Genomic DNA, 18,993 nt, shown 5'->3' with positions numbered 1-18,993 from the left:
CGTCTCGGTTACGTGTGGTAACCCACGTTCCCTGAAAGAGGGAACGGAGACGTTCGTTCCGTCGCCATGTTGTTATACCATCGCTGCAGGCGGCCGGGTCCCTGGTTATAGAAGCAGCTGGAGCAATTATCGCATGCAAATGTGCATTGGATCGTTTAGTTTCTCTCAAAGTAGATTGGTCTCTCTGCCAAGATCTCATTCAAGTCGGATCCCTCCGACAAACGTCTCCGTTCCCTCTTTCAGGGAACGCGAGTTACCATACGTAACCGAGACGTTTACTTGAGCTCAACCTTCAAACTACATGGACTGTCAACACACTCTCAAGAGGTACACTTTATATTCCTATTGAAATGCCTTTACATATTTATAAAGATGTTAAATTGTAACTGTTTTCATATAATCATACTGTCCTGTTTTTATTATTTGTAGGTTTTCAATTTCAACAGAACATATGAGTGTGGCCAGCTCTGTTCAGTCTGTCCTCTTCTCCACTAAGCAAGCAAGTAGGGTAAGAGATATTAAATTTATGATCCATATTTTTAGAGTTTTCAATTATTTCACAGGTTTATGGATTAAAAAGCCCAGTAGGCTACATTTAACATTAAAGCTATCCTCTGATCGTATTATCCCCCCCCCCCCTTTTTAAACACTGGTACACATATTGTCCATTCACAATGGCTTCTTAAAATAACATAAAATAACTTTTAGTTACTTAAACAGAAAGTACCAAGGGATATGCTAACAAGTGACAACGTGACAATGATTATAGTCGTAGTTGTTATTATACTTAGTAGTTCAGTTGGCTATTAAGGCAACGTTCACACCAAGGACGATAACTAATAATGAGACGATAAAGATTAAATGTTCTACATTTAAAAGAACAGCAGTCCATGACTCAACTGTATAAAGCGCTAAAAAAAAAAAAAGTTGACTTGACTATAAACATAACGATAAATATATTAGTCATCGCTTTTGGTGTGAGCAGGCCTTTAAATACGGAAAACAGTAAATTGTGGCCTCTACAGAATCATATGCCATCATTTAACAACCTCCGAGCTCACGGTGGGTCTGTTCAGAAAGGTTTATACATTATCACAAAAAATCAATTTCTCTATGGAGAAAATTAATAGGACTTTACTTCCAGTGCTCACAGCTGGCGAACACACAACAAGCCTCCAAAGTTTAAAGATATAGTATATCAGTTAATTAAACAGTAAGTCTTAAAGTTTGCCTCCTACGTCTGGGGTTTTAGTTCATTCTTATCTCTAGTGTCATGTCAGGACATGAATAACACTGGTTGTTATAATTTTGTCTCATCAGTAAAACGCAGGGGTTGGCTGGTGATTTCTCTCCGACACGCGGGCTGCTAATGACAGCAGAGTGAATAAAAGGCATGAATCAAAGCGGCAGAAAAGCTTTCCAGCGCTGACAGGTTATCACCCGCGTGACAAATGTGTTGGGAAACCCTCTGTCTCCAGCACATTCATTTAGTCAAAGTCTCATATAAACACACATAAACACATTCATTCATTCAGACAGACAGAGAGAGAGATGCTTTCTCCTCTGATCTACATAATGCAGTGCTCTTTCTGGTTAGCACAACTAAAATGTCAAAGGGTATTGATATATATATATTTTTTTTTTACTGTGTAGTGGTTAGTTCACAATATTGACAGATATTGACTTTTCCATTAAGAGATTCCATTAAGTATTTTCCCTCGTAACCATTTGGTGCTGTTTGGTTTACGTGCTGTCAAACATTTACGTTTTTATATTTAACTTTTTTTTTTACTTCATCAATGGAATGAATTCTGGTGACTTTTCTGTGAAATGTTTTCGATAACATTTAATATTTAAAGTCCCCTGTAGTCAATCATTTTATCGCTTGAAACTCATCTTTGATCACCAAAATGACATTTAATCTGTGTTAATGTTAATTTCAATATTTACTATATTAAAATCTTGTTAACATTAATGCACTGCAAACTAACATGAACAAACAATGAACAGCTGTGTTTTTATTAACTCACATTAACAAAGATTAACAGAAACAGTAACAAATGTATTGCTCATGGTTAGTTCATGTTAGTTAATACATCAACTAATGAACCTTATTGTAAAGTGTTACCGCTTTTATTTTACTGTGGAGATACCGCAGTAATCTGATGCTGTCAGATAATAAAAAAAAACAAGTGTTTGATATGCACTATGGTACTAAATAATTAACATAATCATTTACCATGCCTTTAAATGCTACATTGTCCAAACAACATTGTAATACCATGGTAATTTTCATGTTATTGACGCTTTTAAATGTAAATGGTTTGCAAAGTTGGAATTTAAAACTTTCAAATTTGAGATTAAAGTTGGAATTTGTGTTTTGCCATACTATATCAAAATGAAAAAACAGCAGAGAAAACTGGCAGTGTTGTTTGTTTACAAAGATTTGGTCAAGGTTACCCACACTGAACTCTGTTGAGACGAGGCTTCACACACTTAACCTCGTCTTCAAAACAAGAGAGACCTTTTCTACAGTGACGTCTCTGAAATTGATTCTATTTAATGTGAGTCGACCCACGGCCCCGGCGAGAGCATGGGTTTGACTGACATGATCATGATGTCGTGGAGATTGGTTACCTTGGGTTGCCACGGTAACTGGCAGATAAAGGTAGGGGACTTTATGAAAGTCAAAGAAACTTAGATTAGAACAGAAGTAAATTACCATACGTGCATGAATATTATTCATAAATATGAAATGAAGAAATACACAAAAAATGTAAACATGCAAAAATAGATGTTTGAATGGTGATTAAAAGCTCCTGCCAGAATGCTAGAGTGTTGTTGGTGGTTTCCAGGGAGTTGCTAGGGTGTTCTGGGTCATTTGTAGGGTGTTGCGTCCTAAATTTTTACAATTTTTAAAAGTTAAAGAGCCAAGATATCACTAATTTGTGTTTTTGTTATGCAGAAAACATACACAGCATCACCCTCCCTCAATATGAGTACACACACACTCACTCACACACACACACACACACACACACACACACACACACACACACACACACACACACACACACACACACACACACACACACACACACAAACAGAGAGGGACAAACACTGCACTAGTGGACATGAAAGGTGTTCGAAGTGTGATCGTTTCCTGGGGGAAATAAGTATCCGTCTCATGCCCTTATTACATCCTCAGCCCTATGACACAGAGCTGCAACTCCCAAGACATCCTTCCCTGCCCTTGAGAGAGACCTGATACCACCACAACAGACACACACACACACACACACACACACACACACACACACACACACACACACACACACACACACACACACACACACACACACACACACACACACACACACACACACACACAGACAGGATCTAAACTACACCATCACTAAAGGGCATGCTGGCCTGGTGTCACACTCACTGCCATTGAGACAGATTTATAGCATTCATATTCTGAATGAACCAAAAATACACAATGCATCTATAAAATGGATCTTGATAAGAACCCCGAAAAAAATTTTTTCACAACATTTCACTAGATTTGGAGGTTAGGTGATTTTTTTGTTAAAAAAAAAGTTACAGGTAATGTGATCAAGATATGACAAGGGCTTACATTTTTAAACAAATCAGGCCATACTGCAAGTTTGAGAAAACGTGTTTTGGTTACAATTAATATAATAATACTCAAACCAAAATAATGGTTTGTATGCAAAATAAATATTGTGAAAACATCTTTGTATGTATTGTTTTTGCTTTTTTTTAAGTTACGTGGATGTGCAATCTGTTTCTCATGCATGTACAAAAATACTAAAAAGAACAACAAAGAAAACATTAAACTGACCAGACCAGCACATGGAGTAATGTGAAAAAATAATTCAATAATTTAGATTAAAGAATGTTTGGGAGTAATGTCAAGATAAAACTTAAAGTCTCTCTCTGTCGAAAATCCAGCTTTTAATGTTGTTTATATGTCTATGTGATGCTTTAAGACAAACCATGTGTAAGTTCATAAGTCGACACCCAGTACAAGGGTGTAGAGTTACATTCAAGCTTTTTTAAGGCATGAAGACTTTTTTCCAAGGAGAAAAAACATTTAATAAATGCTGTTGAAGTGCAGTTCATTATAAGTTCATGTTAACCAATAAGTTATAACTAATGTTAACTAATGAACCTTAAGTGTTACCATAAACGCTTGTACAGGTTATGATGTTCATGGAGTATTATTGCACATTTTAACTGCAATTTTCAGTATTTCTGCCTTTGAGGATGGACGTTTGGGAAATATACTGTAGACCAGGATATCAAGGAAGATATATTGGTGGTTTTTATATATTGTTCTGTGAGGATGATCCTGAACCTGAAGGCTAAACCTACAGGATCTAGAGTTCTCAGCTTTAGCATTAGCTTGGCACTGGCTAAATTAAATGCATCTTGCTAGAAGTTCAGACTTTTCCTGTAATACAGTAGCAATAGATGCTGGACATCATGATTAGTGACTCTGTGGTTGGGTGCATTAATATTTCAGAGCTGATCTGCCGGTTCGAGGGGCGTCTGGCCTTTACTTTAACAAAGCACTCAAAGGACATGCTGGACGGAGCGTCCTGCGTTATTTAGAGCCGTCCCGTCAGGCTCCGGGACAGAAAGCAGAGGTCAGTGGATGATCTTTCACACAAATAACACTCTTTTTCAGTTTCATGATTTTTTAACATGCTCTTCTTACACAGTTGCAGTGGCTTAGACGACGTGCCATGATAACAGTAAGTGATGACAACATGTGCCTCGGAATCCAGAAACATTCCATATGGAATCCTGACAGAGGGATCAGAGATTCCTCATCATCCATACCATGTGTGTGAGTGTCGTTTTCCCAACAGGTGCTGCAGTAAATGGAGGATCTTGATCTGTAGGTTTAAGGTGTGCTTAAAGTGAAAAAAGCAACTGTTCATTTTCAATAAGACTTACTGCAAACGCATATCAGAATCTTTATGTGTTATTATACAAAAGAGTACAATGAAATTATATGCAATCCTAATCAGCGCAAAATCAGTCTCCCACTTTACAAACAATTGTAAATTGTAAATATGTGCAATTATCCTATATAACACATTTTACAAATAAGTGAGAATGGTACAAAGAAACAAAGAGGCAATCACAAAAAGATGCATTCCATTCAGTGATCATTTAAAATTAAAACTAGGATATGTGTTGTTTTTCAATCGGTTTGTTTTAGCTTATATTATGATCATGTCATATAAATGCGGTGACTATTAATGGAATGGAGCTACTTGATTCATTGAATTTCATCTACAAACACCAGGGTTGTGTTGCATTCATAACTGAATTTAAATGGTTTTTAAGTTCTATTTCATTTCTGTATAGTATAGTATGCTCAGCGAGGCTGCATTTATTTGATCAAAAATACAGTAAAATATCATTTATTCCTGTGATCAAAGCTGTATTTTCAGCATCATTATTCTTCAGTGTCACATGACCCTTTAGAAATCATTAGGGATGCACGATATGTCGGCCATCACATCGGTATCGGCTTGAAATATGGTTGGGGAAAAGGAAAATACAGTTAAGTGGAACATGTGCAGTGCAAGTCTCTCATATAAGCTACATCAAATATTATGAGAACATTATAATTCTGTGCTTGGGACATGAATTTTAATGGTGAGACTTTTGTTTGTTTAATCAAGCTCAATAATTTTGATTTAGATTTATCGACCAATATATCGGTTATCGGCTTTTAAATAGAAGGAATTACCGCTTTTCGTATCGGAAGAAACTTTCATATCAGTGCATCCCTTGAAATTATTCTAATGTGAGGATTTGCTGCTCAAGAAACATTTCTGATTATTATCAGTGTTGGAAAACACACATTTTTACATAAATATTTATTTGTAGGTTATTGTATATTTCAATAATTATTACTTATACCTCTATCTAGGATCAGGGTGGACGACTACTTCATTTGGCAAAATGTTATTCAATTCACTGTGTGTGGTTGCCAATTCAATTCCACAACATTCCATGACACTTCTAAAACAAACACGTGAAGCGGTTGACCAATCACAACGCACTTATCCAGCCGACCAATCAGAGCACACTGTGCTTTTCAGAAGGAGGGGCTTCATAGAAACAGGAACTAAACAGAGTGTCACTGACAGACTGGGAAGAGAGGAGCCGAAACAATGTAGAATATGTGGAAATGAATGGGTTTTTGAACATTCAAGCATGAAAACCTGTTCTAGTAGATGCCAAAAACAATATCAAGACTATATAAAAGGGCATAATATGGCTTCTTTAAATTTTGATCTGTTTTGGGTTTTATCATATCCATAGTTTTTCCAGCTTTTAACAACAAACTAGACTGTTTAAAAGTGTAAATAAACCTTTATTTGTTGTGTCTAAACACACATTTTAAAACTTCAGCTAATTTTTTCCCCTGTGGACTCCACAGGAATCGTGTCTTTTGTCAGCGGGACGCCCAGAGGTGAGCTGGCAACATCCACACGGCGTATAGACCGTGTAAATAAACCCTCTCCCTGACATTTCCGGTGATGTATGCATCCCCTTGTCGGCTGTAAGCCGTGATAAATGGCGTCTGTTTTATATTTAATAAGCTTTTGGGAATAATGAGATGAGGTTGCGGATAGGCTGGATTGTACGTGTGGGACGCCACCCCCCACCACCTACCGTCTGTCAATTTAATCTGGCAAGATGAATTTTGTCAGTAGTTATTGATGTGTCCGGCACTGAGACATTGATGCAGCACAGAGTTATAATCAACAGCCATAAATCAATACACCGATTCAACACACACAGTGGTTTATACTGCAAAATGCTATATTATGCTATATGGTATGATAACTGTATTTTTTATTAATTTTTTTTTGCAGACAGAACTTTCAAAGATTACATGTCTCAGACCTTTCATACTTACAAGGAATGCAGCGATTAGTTCTTCCTTGATAGTTGTTCTTTTACCTTGATAGTGTAAAACCGACCGTAAGGGAATGTTTCTCCATTCCACTGGGCTACTTTTCCATTGTTTTTCCAATGTAAACGTGCAAGACGGATGTGTTTGACCGCTTCGCTCGCGTCTTTTACCTTACCTTGATGACCATGCCTCCTTTTTTGTTTTACTTCACTGACCTGAAGTGTGGATTACCCCTTAGATTGTAGTTTGCTGTTTGAAGTAAAATCTTTCAATTTTTCAGTGTAATATGCTGCTAATATTTCAGTTAACTTCAAGAAAAAAAAATTCTTACATTTACTTGGGAAGCAAAATAAGATGTAAATACTTAAATTATATAAGTTTTTCTGGAAATAAGAACACATTTCTCTCAGTGGGGCGAGACAAATAAACTTGTTTTCCCTTTGAATTAAGTTTATTTTTATGACTTTTTTCTGGTTTTATGCATCAATATTTTTATTTTTCAGACAAGACTTGATACAGAAAGTATTTTTACATGTCAATTAAATGTATCTTGATATAAGAATGTTTAGGTATTTGTCCTTGGAAAAAAAACAGGACAAAAATACTGCATAGTATGAAATCATTTTTTGCAGCGTGGGTCAGTCTGTGGACAAGACATTCAAACTTCCATTTAATTCAAATTTAACTTTTTTTAAAAATAAATTCACAATAAAAATATTTAGAATTTAATTAAAATTCAATTATAAATTAAAAAATGAATAAATAACAATGTCAAACATTTGAATTGGCATTTGTCAGATTTTTTATTTTTTTTGCTTCAAATTCATCTTTGTAGTCTTGTGATTAATCTCACAACATGCTGGTTTGGTTCAAGGCTTAAAACTCTTATTGATTATTATTTTTTTCCATATAGATCAATTAATTGAGAAATACTTCAGAAATCAAGGTTGATGATAAATTGGAGGGCCACTGTTGGGCTCTATTGGTTTTCTTTAACTGCGTGTCAGCTTGACAAATGAAAAACGCAAATTTGTGTTTATGTTATTGGACGGTTGATGATTGTGAATGTAACAACTTTATTTTAAACGTAGCCACCTAAGAGGGCAAATGTGGATATTAACGTAGTTTATTCACATTATAACTGCATTCATCTATTACTCCCATAGCTGTTTTTCTCCTGTCTGTTAGACTATAAGCAGAGTTTGAACTGAATCTGAGAAGAGTCCTGTGTGTTTAATAGTCCACTGCGATGTTTGATTTGTTTAAATAAGGATGAAATCAGTCTCTGCAGGAAAACTGCTGCTCTCATCCTGAGAAGGTAGACATTCGAAGTCACTGATGACAGTTTGCATTTTTGAATGTGTGTGTGTGTGTGTGAGAGTAACTTCTGTTGATATTGCTACTTTAGAAAAGGACAACCATCTGCTCCCAACAACTGCTGCGAGTGTCAGAGAGAGCGAGAGACGAGGACAGATGAAGAGCTGTGGAGGGAAAGAGACGCTGGATGCGAGGTGTTGGTGAGAACAAGGCAAAACTAGTGTACTTCATATCGATATGCAGGCTTAATAATGTGTTCGTGAGATGTAAAAGATTACATTTGAGGGTGTAAGGGGGTCTGAAAATGGGGGGGGGGGGGGGGGATGGTTTAGGGAGGGGAGAGACATGATAAAAACAAATATGCATAGCCTTCTGAAAAAAAAAGAAGTAATTTTTTGTTTAAAAGTACACAAACTTTTGATCCTCTAGCAGTTAAAAAAACAAAACCGTATGTATTTTGCAGAAGAACATTGTTTTGCTTGTGGGTCACTTTTACAGCATTTCAAATCCCTCAGTTTTGTTATACGAATACTTTGAAATCAAATATATACATATAATATTGGGTAGAAAAATATTCTAATATTACTATAGACACTATAAAAGCTAACCATTTAATTAACTGAATTTATAAAAACGTTAATTATTTTTCTCAAGCGACTTGTGTTTTATACATTAAAAATTATATTTTCGGAAAGGGAAAATATATTTTTAAAGAAAGAAATATGAAAGGTCTTTTAACAGTAAGAAATAAACAAAACGTAAACAAGCATAATTTCCTGAAAAATAAAAATATATATTTTTATCAGTCCTTGCAACAGTTTTTTTTGTTTATCTATTTCTATTTTATCATGTTATCTGATTGATTATTTTATATTGTTTATAATTACAATAAAATAAGTATTATTTTAAAAGTGCTGTATAAATTCATTTGAATGTTACATTTCTTTGAAATTGGGTAGAAAAAGATATACTATAAAATAGACAGAACTAATCATTTAATGCATTGAATTTATTAAAACATGAATTGTTTTTCTCACACTACATAAATGAGTCGGTTACACTTTATTTGAAGGTGTTATAGTGTAACTATATATTTAAGTATGGAGTAATATTAATTAACTACATGTACTTACTATAGGGTAGGGTAGGATTAGGGTTTGGTTGAGGGTTAGTTCCATGTAATTATGCATAATTTACTCTTATTACTATGGTAAGAACATGTAAATAATGTAGCAAGGACACTGTAAAATAAAGCGTCACCAATGAGTCTTTATACAAAATATACAAAAAATATTGCTTTTATTTTCTAGAAAACGGGTTCCTTGCAAGGGGATCGTCATGTTTGCAGATCCCTTTCTATATAATAATAATTAATGATATTAATAATAATAATAATCATCATCCAAGAAACCTTAAATATTCACAACTCACTGTGAATAATATGTCCTGTAATTTAAAAGTGGTTTTGGATTGGTTGTAGTCGTTCTTCTAATTCCTCAGACTCATTCAATACAGCTAATCCAAACTCAGTCCTTGATTCATTCCTCTGCACATCACTTCAGTCCTGCGAGCGGAAACAACCGTGACCTGAGCCTTTACCTCACAGATATCACAGCTTTGCCCATTTCTATTTCCATTCGGGAAGCCCGACAGGTTTGATATCAGCGAGGCATAAAACAGGCCACTGCGCTTAATCTGAGCTGTGGATTTACAACACAAGGCTTCACTTTATGAAAGAGATCCCTTATTTAAGACCTGAGCTGTGCTCCCATGTCTTATCATGGTTAGATCAAACCTTTTTCATGCATAAATTACTGTTCTTGCTCCTCGGTGAACACATAATGCAACCAACAACAATCATGTTGTGAAGTGTGTCATTTTTATGCGGATGAGTGAAGAGAGATGGAGGCTTTCCTTTAAAACGGTAGAGAATAAAAATAACTTTGTGAAAGTGGGTTACAGTTCTCAGGAAATAGCATCAAGTGTGTAAAAGAGGAAGTTGCTAGAAGCTTTTTACTGTGAAATGTTAAAAAAAGTAAAATACCACTGTCTCAAGTAAAATATTACTGATAAGTCAGTGGCGATTACCATATACTGACCATATTCATATCTCACAAGACTTTTTTTCTAAACTCAGAATTTTAAGATATAAATTCTGACAAGAAAAGTCAGATTTGTATGGAAGCTTGTTACCGCCACTAAATAAATAAATAAATAATAATTGCGACTTTTTATCTCACAATTCTGACTTTATTTCTCACAATTGCGAGATATAAAATCAGAATTGCTTGAAATAAAGTCGCGCGTGTTATAAAGTCAGAATTGCGAGATATAAAGTCAGAATTGCAAGATATAAAGTAAGAATTGCGTTATATAAAGTCGCAATTGCGTGTTATAAAGTCAGAATTGTGAGACATAAAGTCAGAATTGCGTGATATAAAGTCGCAATTGCGTGTTATAAAGTCAGAATTGCGAGATATAAAGTCAGAATTGCAAGATATAAAGTCAGAATTGCAAGATATAAAGTAAGAATTGCGTTATATAAAGTCGCAATTGCGTGTTATAAAGTCAGAATTGTGAGACATAAAGTCAGAATTGCGTGATATAAAGTCGCGCGTGTTATAAAGTCAGAATTGCGAGATATAAAGTAAGAATTGCGTTATATAAAGTCGTAATTGCGTGTTATAAAGTCAGAATTGTGAGACATAAAGTCAGAATTGCGTGATATAAAGTCAGAATTGCGAGATATAAAGTCAGAATTGCAAGATATAAAGTCAGAATTGCAAGATATAAAGTCAGAATTGCAAGATATAAAGTCAGAATTGCAAGATATAAAGTCAGAATTGCAAGATATAAAGTCAGAATTGCAAGATATAAAGTAAGAATTGCGTTATATAAAGTCGCAATTGCGTGTTATAAAGTCAGAATTGCGAGATATAAAGTCAGAATTGCAAGATATAAAGTAAGAATTGCGTTATATAAAGTCGCAATTGCGTGTTATAAAGTCAGAATTGTGAGACAAAGTCAGAATTGCGTGATATAAAGTCGAAATTGCGTGTTATAAAGTCAGAATTGCGTGACATAAAGTCGCAATTGCGTGTTATAAAGTCAGAATTGCGAGATATAAAGTCAGAATTGCAAGATATAAAGTCAGAATTGTGAGACATAAAGTCAGAATTGCGTGATATAAAGTCGCAATTGCGTGTTATAAAGTCAGAATTGCGAGATATAAAGTCAGAATTGCAAAATATAAAGTCAGAATTGCAAGATATAAAGTAAGAATTGCGTTATATAAAGTCGCAATTGCGTGTTATAAAGTCAGAATTGCGAGATATAAAGTCAGAATTGCAAGATATAAAGTAAGAATTGCGTTATATAAAGTCGCAATTGCGTGTTATAAAGTAAGAATTGCGAGATATAAAGTCAGAATTGCAAGATATAAAGTAAGAATTGCGTCATATAAAGTCGCAATTGCGTGTTATAAAGTCAGAATTGCGAGATATAAAGTCAGAATTGCGAGACATAAAGTCGCAATTGCGTGATATAAAGTAAGAATTGCGAGATATAAAGTCAGAATTGCAAGATATAAAGTCAGAATTGCAAGATATAAAGTAAGAATTGCGTCATATAAAGTCGCAATTGCGTGTTATAAAGTCAGAATTGCAAGATATAAAGTCAGAATTGCGAGACATAAAGTCGCAATTGCGTGTTATAAAGTCAGAATTGTGAGATATAAAGTCAGAATTGCGAGATATAAAGTCAGAATTGCAAGATATAAAGTCAGAATTGCAAGATATAAAGTAAGAATTGCGTTATATAAAGTCGCAATTGCGTGTTATAAAGTCAGAATTGTGAGACATAAAGTCAGAATTGCGTGTTATAAAGTCAGAATTGTGAGATATAAAGTCAGAATTGCGTGATATAAAGTCAGAATTGCGTGATATAAAGTCGAAATTGCGTGTTATAAAGTCAGAATTGCGTGACATAAAGTCGCAATTGCGTGTTATAAAGTAGGAATTGCGAGATATAAAGTCAGAATTGCGTGATATAAAGTCGCAATTGCGTGTTATAAAGTCAGAATTGCGTGTTATAAAGTCAGAATTGCGTGACATAAAGTTGCAATTGCGTGTTATAAAGTAAGGATTGCGAGATATAAAGTCACAATTGCGTGATATAAAGTCAGAATTGTGAGATATAAAGTCAGAATTGCATGATATAGTCACAATTGCGTGTTATAAAGTCAGAATTGCGTGATATAAAGTCAGAATTGCGTGATATAAAGTCCAATTCTATGGGGGAAAAAAACTGAATTTTTTCCTCTCAGAATAGTTTATATCTCACAATTGCGACTTTATATCACGCAATTTTGACTTTATATCTCGCAATTCTGAGAAATAAAGTCAGAATTTTGAGATAAAGTCGCAATTAACTTTTTTATTTTTCATTCTGTGGCGGAAATAAGCTTCCATAGATTTGTGAGTTGCAGTTACCTTTTTTATTTTTTTATTCTGTGGAGGAAACAAAAAAGAGAGAATTCTGAGGAAAAAAAGTAATAATTGGAGAAAAAGAACTCTAAAAAAATGTAACTTTTTTGTGATGAAACCAACAGTAAAATGCTATGATCAATAAGTCATGTTTCCCCAATACTTTGTCGTCAAAATAATTGAGTCATAATTTTTTTCAGATTCAACTCGAGTCAGTTTAATATAATTTAATATGACTGCTATTAAAGAGTTAAAATTAGTTATAGTTCAAATTGAAGGCAGCGTCTGAACTGAAGTTGAAGTAGGTGGAAATTCTTGAATTTTAAGACATGATACAAAATAGATGCCAACGAAGCTTTTAAGGGTGTTTTTTAAGGCAACTATAATTTACAATTGCTCATAGTTAAGAATAGTGATACAAATATCATGGTGCATGTAAAAACAATTAAAAAAAAAATTTCTACCAAGTACTTATTTTTAACAGTGATTTTTGGTACTTTTTTTGTGTATGTTTTTTGAATGGAAAAGTTATGAGCATTTATTCATTTGTGATAAGTGACCAATAAAGGCAGATTGTACTTTATAAAGATGCTGAATTACAAATAGTCTCATATGTATTTGTATAACCTTTGAGACCCACAAACAAAGGCTGAGAGATGCATCATGTATATTTGTGTGCAGTTTATGTATTCAAGTTAGTTATATCATCATCATCAGAGTGTTAAATCGATGGAAAATCACCCGTGGCATATTATCCAGTGTCAAGCACCACTCATATTTTCTTCCGAAAATGTAAGAGTCTAGTTTTTCCTGATGTCTTTTGTACTCAGCCGGTGTAGTGCTAATGAAGGATCACAGTCTAGGCTGTCGTTTCATGCTCTCTTCTTCTCTTAGCGTGATCGTGTCGGGTTGATTCCGGGTCGTTCATTCACACACACTAGTGACCTGTGGAAAGCCTGTTTCTTCATCCAGCTGTACTTCATCTCCACTGACAGCCTTTGTGTGTGTGTGTGTGTTGGCGTTTCATGAATGATACAGAAAAACAGGCATCTCTCTCTCTCTCTCTCTCTCTCTCTCTCTCTCTCTCTCTCTCTCTCTCTCAGGCTTCAGGAAAAGCACAAATCAGAACTGAAACACATGAAAGCTCAGAATGAAAGGTGTTCATCCAGGACTGTTAAGTTATTCATATCTCTCACTCCACGCTTTACAGGAACAGTGGCTGTAGAAAGCGTTCACAGGCGTCCCCCATCCCACGCCGATAGGAAATGAGGTCATTTTCAAACCGGTGCCCTGACGCTGACGGCTCACACGAATCCTGTCAGTCTCCAGAATCAGTGAGAGACAGTTTCTCCTCTGTAGTGATGATGCTGTTTGTTCTTGTGTACGAGAAACCGTTCTTCTATCTTTCTGCCATCAGGATGTTCAAACACACATTTTTAAAACTGACATTTACATCCACAGAAACTGTTGTTCTTTACACTATAGAGGAATGGCTTCCATTGATGCTTTTCATTATTTACCATGGTACAACTTTTTGGCATGTACCATTTTTTATTTATTTTTCTTGGGGGCAGCGGGTTGGTATACATTACAACAGTGATGGTTTCAGGTCGTAATACCATGTTACTTTGATATACCATGGTACTGATATTAATGTGGTATTTACGTATATATATATATATATATATATATATATATATATATATATATATATATATATATATATATATATATATATATATATATATATAGTATGACTGTGTGTGTATATATATATATATATATATATATATATATTTATATTTATATTAGATTTGTTTCACATTATAGTACCGTCCATGAAAAAAAAAGATGTAATAGCTAATTTTTTACTTGCATTTTTTTATAAAAAGATCATTCAATTGTTTTTCCCTTATGCAACAGGTGTGATAGAATCTTTTACGATCTTCATCAGTGTGGTTATATGCAAACTTTTGATTCATGAACAAAGTAATTGTAGTAAACTTTAATGTGCATTTAGTGTTCCTATTTCTAAGTTTGATCTAATAACTAACTGCCTTGGATTACAAAGTAAAATTAGATTTTAAATCTCACATTTTCCCAGATATGATCTCAGAAGTCATTCATGATTACTGCATAAATATTTAATAGAGCTTGCTGAGGATGATTTAATTTGTACCAGTCTTTGGAATCAAAAGATTTAAACTATTATAAAGGGGTGGGCGATATGACCAAACTCTTATTATATGATATGAGAAATTTTATATCTAGATAATGATATATATCACAATATAATTATTAGGTTATTTGATCTCATTTCTGTTTTTAAAAATAAGAAAAAACAAGGCAAATTACAAACAATAGGACAAATACAATATAACAAAAATATGAATTAAACAAATTAAGATTTTCGTTTGAATAAGTACAGAAATTAAATAATCAAATGTAAAAATTAAAATGTCAGTGTATGAATTAAATATAAATATATTCTTATTAAAGCTAAAAAAAAGTTTAGTCAAGAGCAGTAAGTTATTTTCTCTTATGTTTGATTAACATTGAAGGGACTATAAGTAACTTTTTAGGTAATTTATAATCTAAAATCAATATTTTTATTCATAAATATGTCCCAAATGGTGTACAAATACCTCTGCCAATTATCTGATTCATCCTCGCAAACGAAGAATTTATTATATTTATATACATGTGATGTGACGGGTAAGTCAACGGAGGCTTCCATGTAGTTCCGCCATCTTGAAAAACTATAATAGCAGAGAGGGTCAAAAAGTACTAGACCAAGGCGTTTCCACAACGCGTTTTCGTTCAGAGCCAGCGTCACGTAACTGAAAGCAGCAGAAACGGAGGAGCAGAGCAGTGAGAGGCGCTTGTCACTTTTATTTTTAATGGCGGACCATACCAATGCCGAGCCACTGGATAAGAAATCCTCTTCGCCAAAACAGACCAAAAATGATCGTAAAAGGAAACGTGACCGGAGGATACAAAAAACACTAGTGAATTTCGGGATTGCTTTTTCCCGGTGGAAAGAGCTAATGCAGGAGAAAGAATACAAAAGAGACGCTGAAGTCCTGCTTTCTCCTCGACAGGTAAACCATATTACAGTCTTAATTACAAGTTTTTTTTTAATTGCTTGGTTGTTTACTTTATTATATAGACAGAATAACATTTAAAGTTAAAAGTTAAACAGACGCATTGAATAATACAGACGCATAAATTCTGTAGGTAGCTCTTGTAGCTGCCGGGCATCTTTGTCGTCGTTGTATTGACTCTCACTCTCCTCCTCTTCCTCGTCGTCCACCTCCTCGCCTAGATCCCACTGATCCACTGCCTCTCTGTCCTCTTCCTCTACCTCTACTTCTTCCTCTCCCTACTGTTGAATCATTTGATGATGATATCTAACAATGCACATACTTCAAAAAAATATAACGAGTAAACAAGGCATAACTACTAATTACAATAGTTCATGGTTAGACACTCATTACTTCATACTGTAACATTCGTTACAGCACAATTCGTTTGAATGCAAAATAGAATTTCACCGCTAGATGGGAGTAATTCTTACTTAATGTCCCTTTAACGACAGAGAGCAGCAGGTTTATTAGGCTACTGTCGCTTTAAGAAAAAACGCACTGATCCATTATACTGTTACACATCCAGTTTACACCCAACTGTTTATTTTCACTTGACACATAACCGGTTGTTTACTTGAATACTCATTTTGACATAATTGCGTGTGTATTCGGCCATTCAAGCGCATTAAGACGTGAAAGAGAACTGAATTCGCAATTGCACAGCTTACTGTGCTTAACACTGTTTAACATCGAGCACGTCCCAAATTCGCAATGGCCTTCTGAGCGAACTTTCTGTGCAAAACCATCCTGAGATTTGAATGTGTCTCAATGAAGGATTTGTCTTCCTGAACCGTCACATACAGCATAACCAGAGAAATGTACATTTGCTATAGAAAAGTCCATGGCTTTTTAACATTACATATTTCCCTGATGTTCCCCGGTCCTCCATGACATCGAGTACCTTGCGCTGTATAGCCTATATTTAATTTGTCTTGTCCTCTTTTTTCCATCCAGATTTTCTGAATGAAAGCCCTGACATGTCATGCACGTTCACAGTGACCCGCTGCTGCGCTAGCAGGCTATTCACGCGGCAGACAAATACTCCCGGGTCCATTCAGGGACGCGGCGTGTGGGTGAGTCACATCTTAAACAGCCGTGTAGAAGAGCGTTCACCCTGCAGTTGCACAGAAAACAGCCTTCAATGCTTATTACGTCTCACAGATTTCCTTCTTGGAGGCTAAATTGTTTTCCTCCCATCTGCTTCTGACATTTTCATAAAGAAGCCCCCTCTTCAAGCCCTACACTTGTAGCGTGATTAGCGTGAAACTGTGCCGCATTTAGCGTTGATTTCCATTCTACTCTGAATAAGTGGTATTGACCGTCATGTGTTCTTTAATAATCGGCTAGCCTTTTCTTTTCAATCAGTGGCTCCTCAATAAGTGATTGTTGGAGGGTGAACATCAGATAGATAATGCATGCTTCAGTGAACATGTCGCCCGCTTCCTCTTTTTCTCACACACGGAAAGGTAATTAATTTTGCGGTAAATGAGCAGCGGTCCGGTAGGGTGTCCAGCCATTGTGTTGAATGTAAAACTGTTACAGACCTTTAATTAGGAGCATAAAAGCCTTACTCGGCTGTCCTTTTATGGGACGTATAGCCATACAGACCGGCTGAAATTCAATTGCGTTTGAATTAAAATGGTTTTGCACACCATGAATGTTTTATTTCACTGGGCCACCTGTGCAGAGGACATTATATGAAACTAGGTTTTTACGTTTTATGAAGAATTTGAGTGTTTCTTTGACTGTAGAAGTTGCTGCCATGGTGCTTGATGTTGATGGTGGTTGCTAGGGTGTTCTTGTTGGTAGCTAGGGTGTTCTTGTTGGTTGTCAGGTGGTTTTTAACCAGTTGGGTTAAAAAGAATCCACCTTTAAGTCTCTGTGATGTTCTGGTTAATGTAAATCTGTGGGATTTTTTTTCCTGCTTTATTACGACCCTGGTCTTTATTTATTTGTTGTTTTATTGTAATATTATTAATGTAACTGGTTTTGTTTTAGTACAAACTATGGTAATGAGTGCCACACTGTTGGCGATGTCAGTTGATTTACTCTCCAATCACGATGATATGACTCTGGAGTTTGGCTTCCGCCCGAGGGCGGGGTTTGTGCTTGGGTCTTTATGACTTATGAATAATTCACGAGGTTGTGTATTACCTTTTCAATATTCTCACTTCATGAAGGAAAAAATACTCATTATCTTCCTATTGTTTATCTCTTCCACAACACACACTTTTAAATTCTCTCACACACACATTCAATCACAGTCAACATAATCAATCAGCTTCTGAAGTGCTGCTTCTGTGATAGTGTGTGTGTGTGTGTGTGTGTGTGTGTGTGTGTGTGTGTGTGTGTGTGTGTGTGTGTGTGTGTGTGTGTGTGTGTGTGTGTGTGTGTGTGTGTGTGTGTGTGTGTGTTGAGTGTAGGGTTTTGTTTTCTCCGTCACAGGAAGGATTTCAATTGATTAATTCTTTCTTTCACAATTTCACTTTATTTTCCTAACAATTTACCACCAGAATAAATAATTAAAAATTATAATTACATAAATAAATAAAGCCCCTTCAAGCGTATTGGAGATGTTGCCGCAGTTGTTCTGGATTTAGTCCCTCTAATTTTTTTCTGTTTCTTTCTTGTAATCATAGATGAACTTGATGATGGTGAGATCAGCTCATATTGGCTGTCGTCAGACTCGTGTGCTTACAAAAATCTGGATTATTACAATTAATGGCAAAAGAAATGTTTGGGAATGTAAACTGATATTTCCTACTGACACACTATAGCAAAATATATAAATAACTGACTTAAAACTATTTATTTGTATATGGAAAAAAAAGACTTTTGCACAGTACTGTATATATAAGAGATGTTCATTCCGTGTTTTTTTTTTTTTTTTTTTGGACTGACAACTGACGCTCATTAACCTGATAAAATTATATTAAATTACACTGAACAAAATTATAAACGCAACACTTTTGTTTTTGCCACCATTTTTAATGAGCTGAACTCAAAGATCTAAGACTTTTTCTATGTACACAAAAGGCCTATTTCTCTTAAATATTGTTCATAAATCTGTGTTAGC

The 18,993-nt window shown here is 35.1% G+C and overlaps 1 protein-coding gene and 1 long non-coding RNA gene across 3 annotated transcripts in view; one reads left to right on the top strand and one right to left on the bottom strand.

The window, feature by feature from the left end:
* Positions 1-18,993, bottom strand: part of LOC143710998 (MIF4G domain-containing protein B) — a 1,123,636-nt gene that overhangs the window by 763,906 nt on the left and 340,737 nt on the right. The gene's annotated exons all lie outside the window — the stretch shown is intronic.
* LOC143711205 (uncharacterized) lies at positions 242-1,483 on the top strand. The gene is made up of 3 exons (XR_013194782.1): positions 242-327; positions 430-508; positions 1,321-1,483. It is a non-coding gene; the product is annotated as an uncharacterized LOC143711205 (long non-coding RNA).

Source organism: Siphateles boraxobius, unplaced genomic scaffold, assembly GCF_051911475.1.
Source record: "Siphateles boraxobius isolate OS27281-9 unplaced genomic scaffold, OSU_SipBor_1 49, whole genome shotgun sequence".
Classification (NCBI taxonomy): domain Eukaryota; kingdom Metazoa; phylum Chordata; class Actinopteri; order Cypriniformes; family Leuciscidae; genus Siphateles; species Siphateles boraxobius.
Note: the sequence above shows the minus strand (reverse complement) of the source record. Positions and strands in the feature narration are given on the sequence as shown.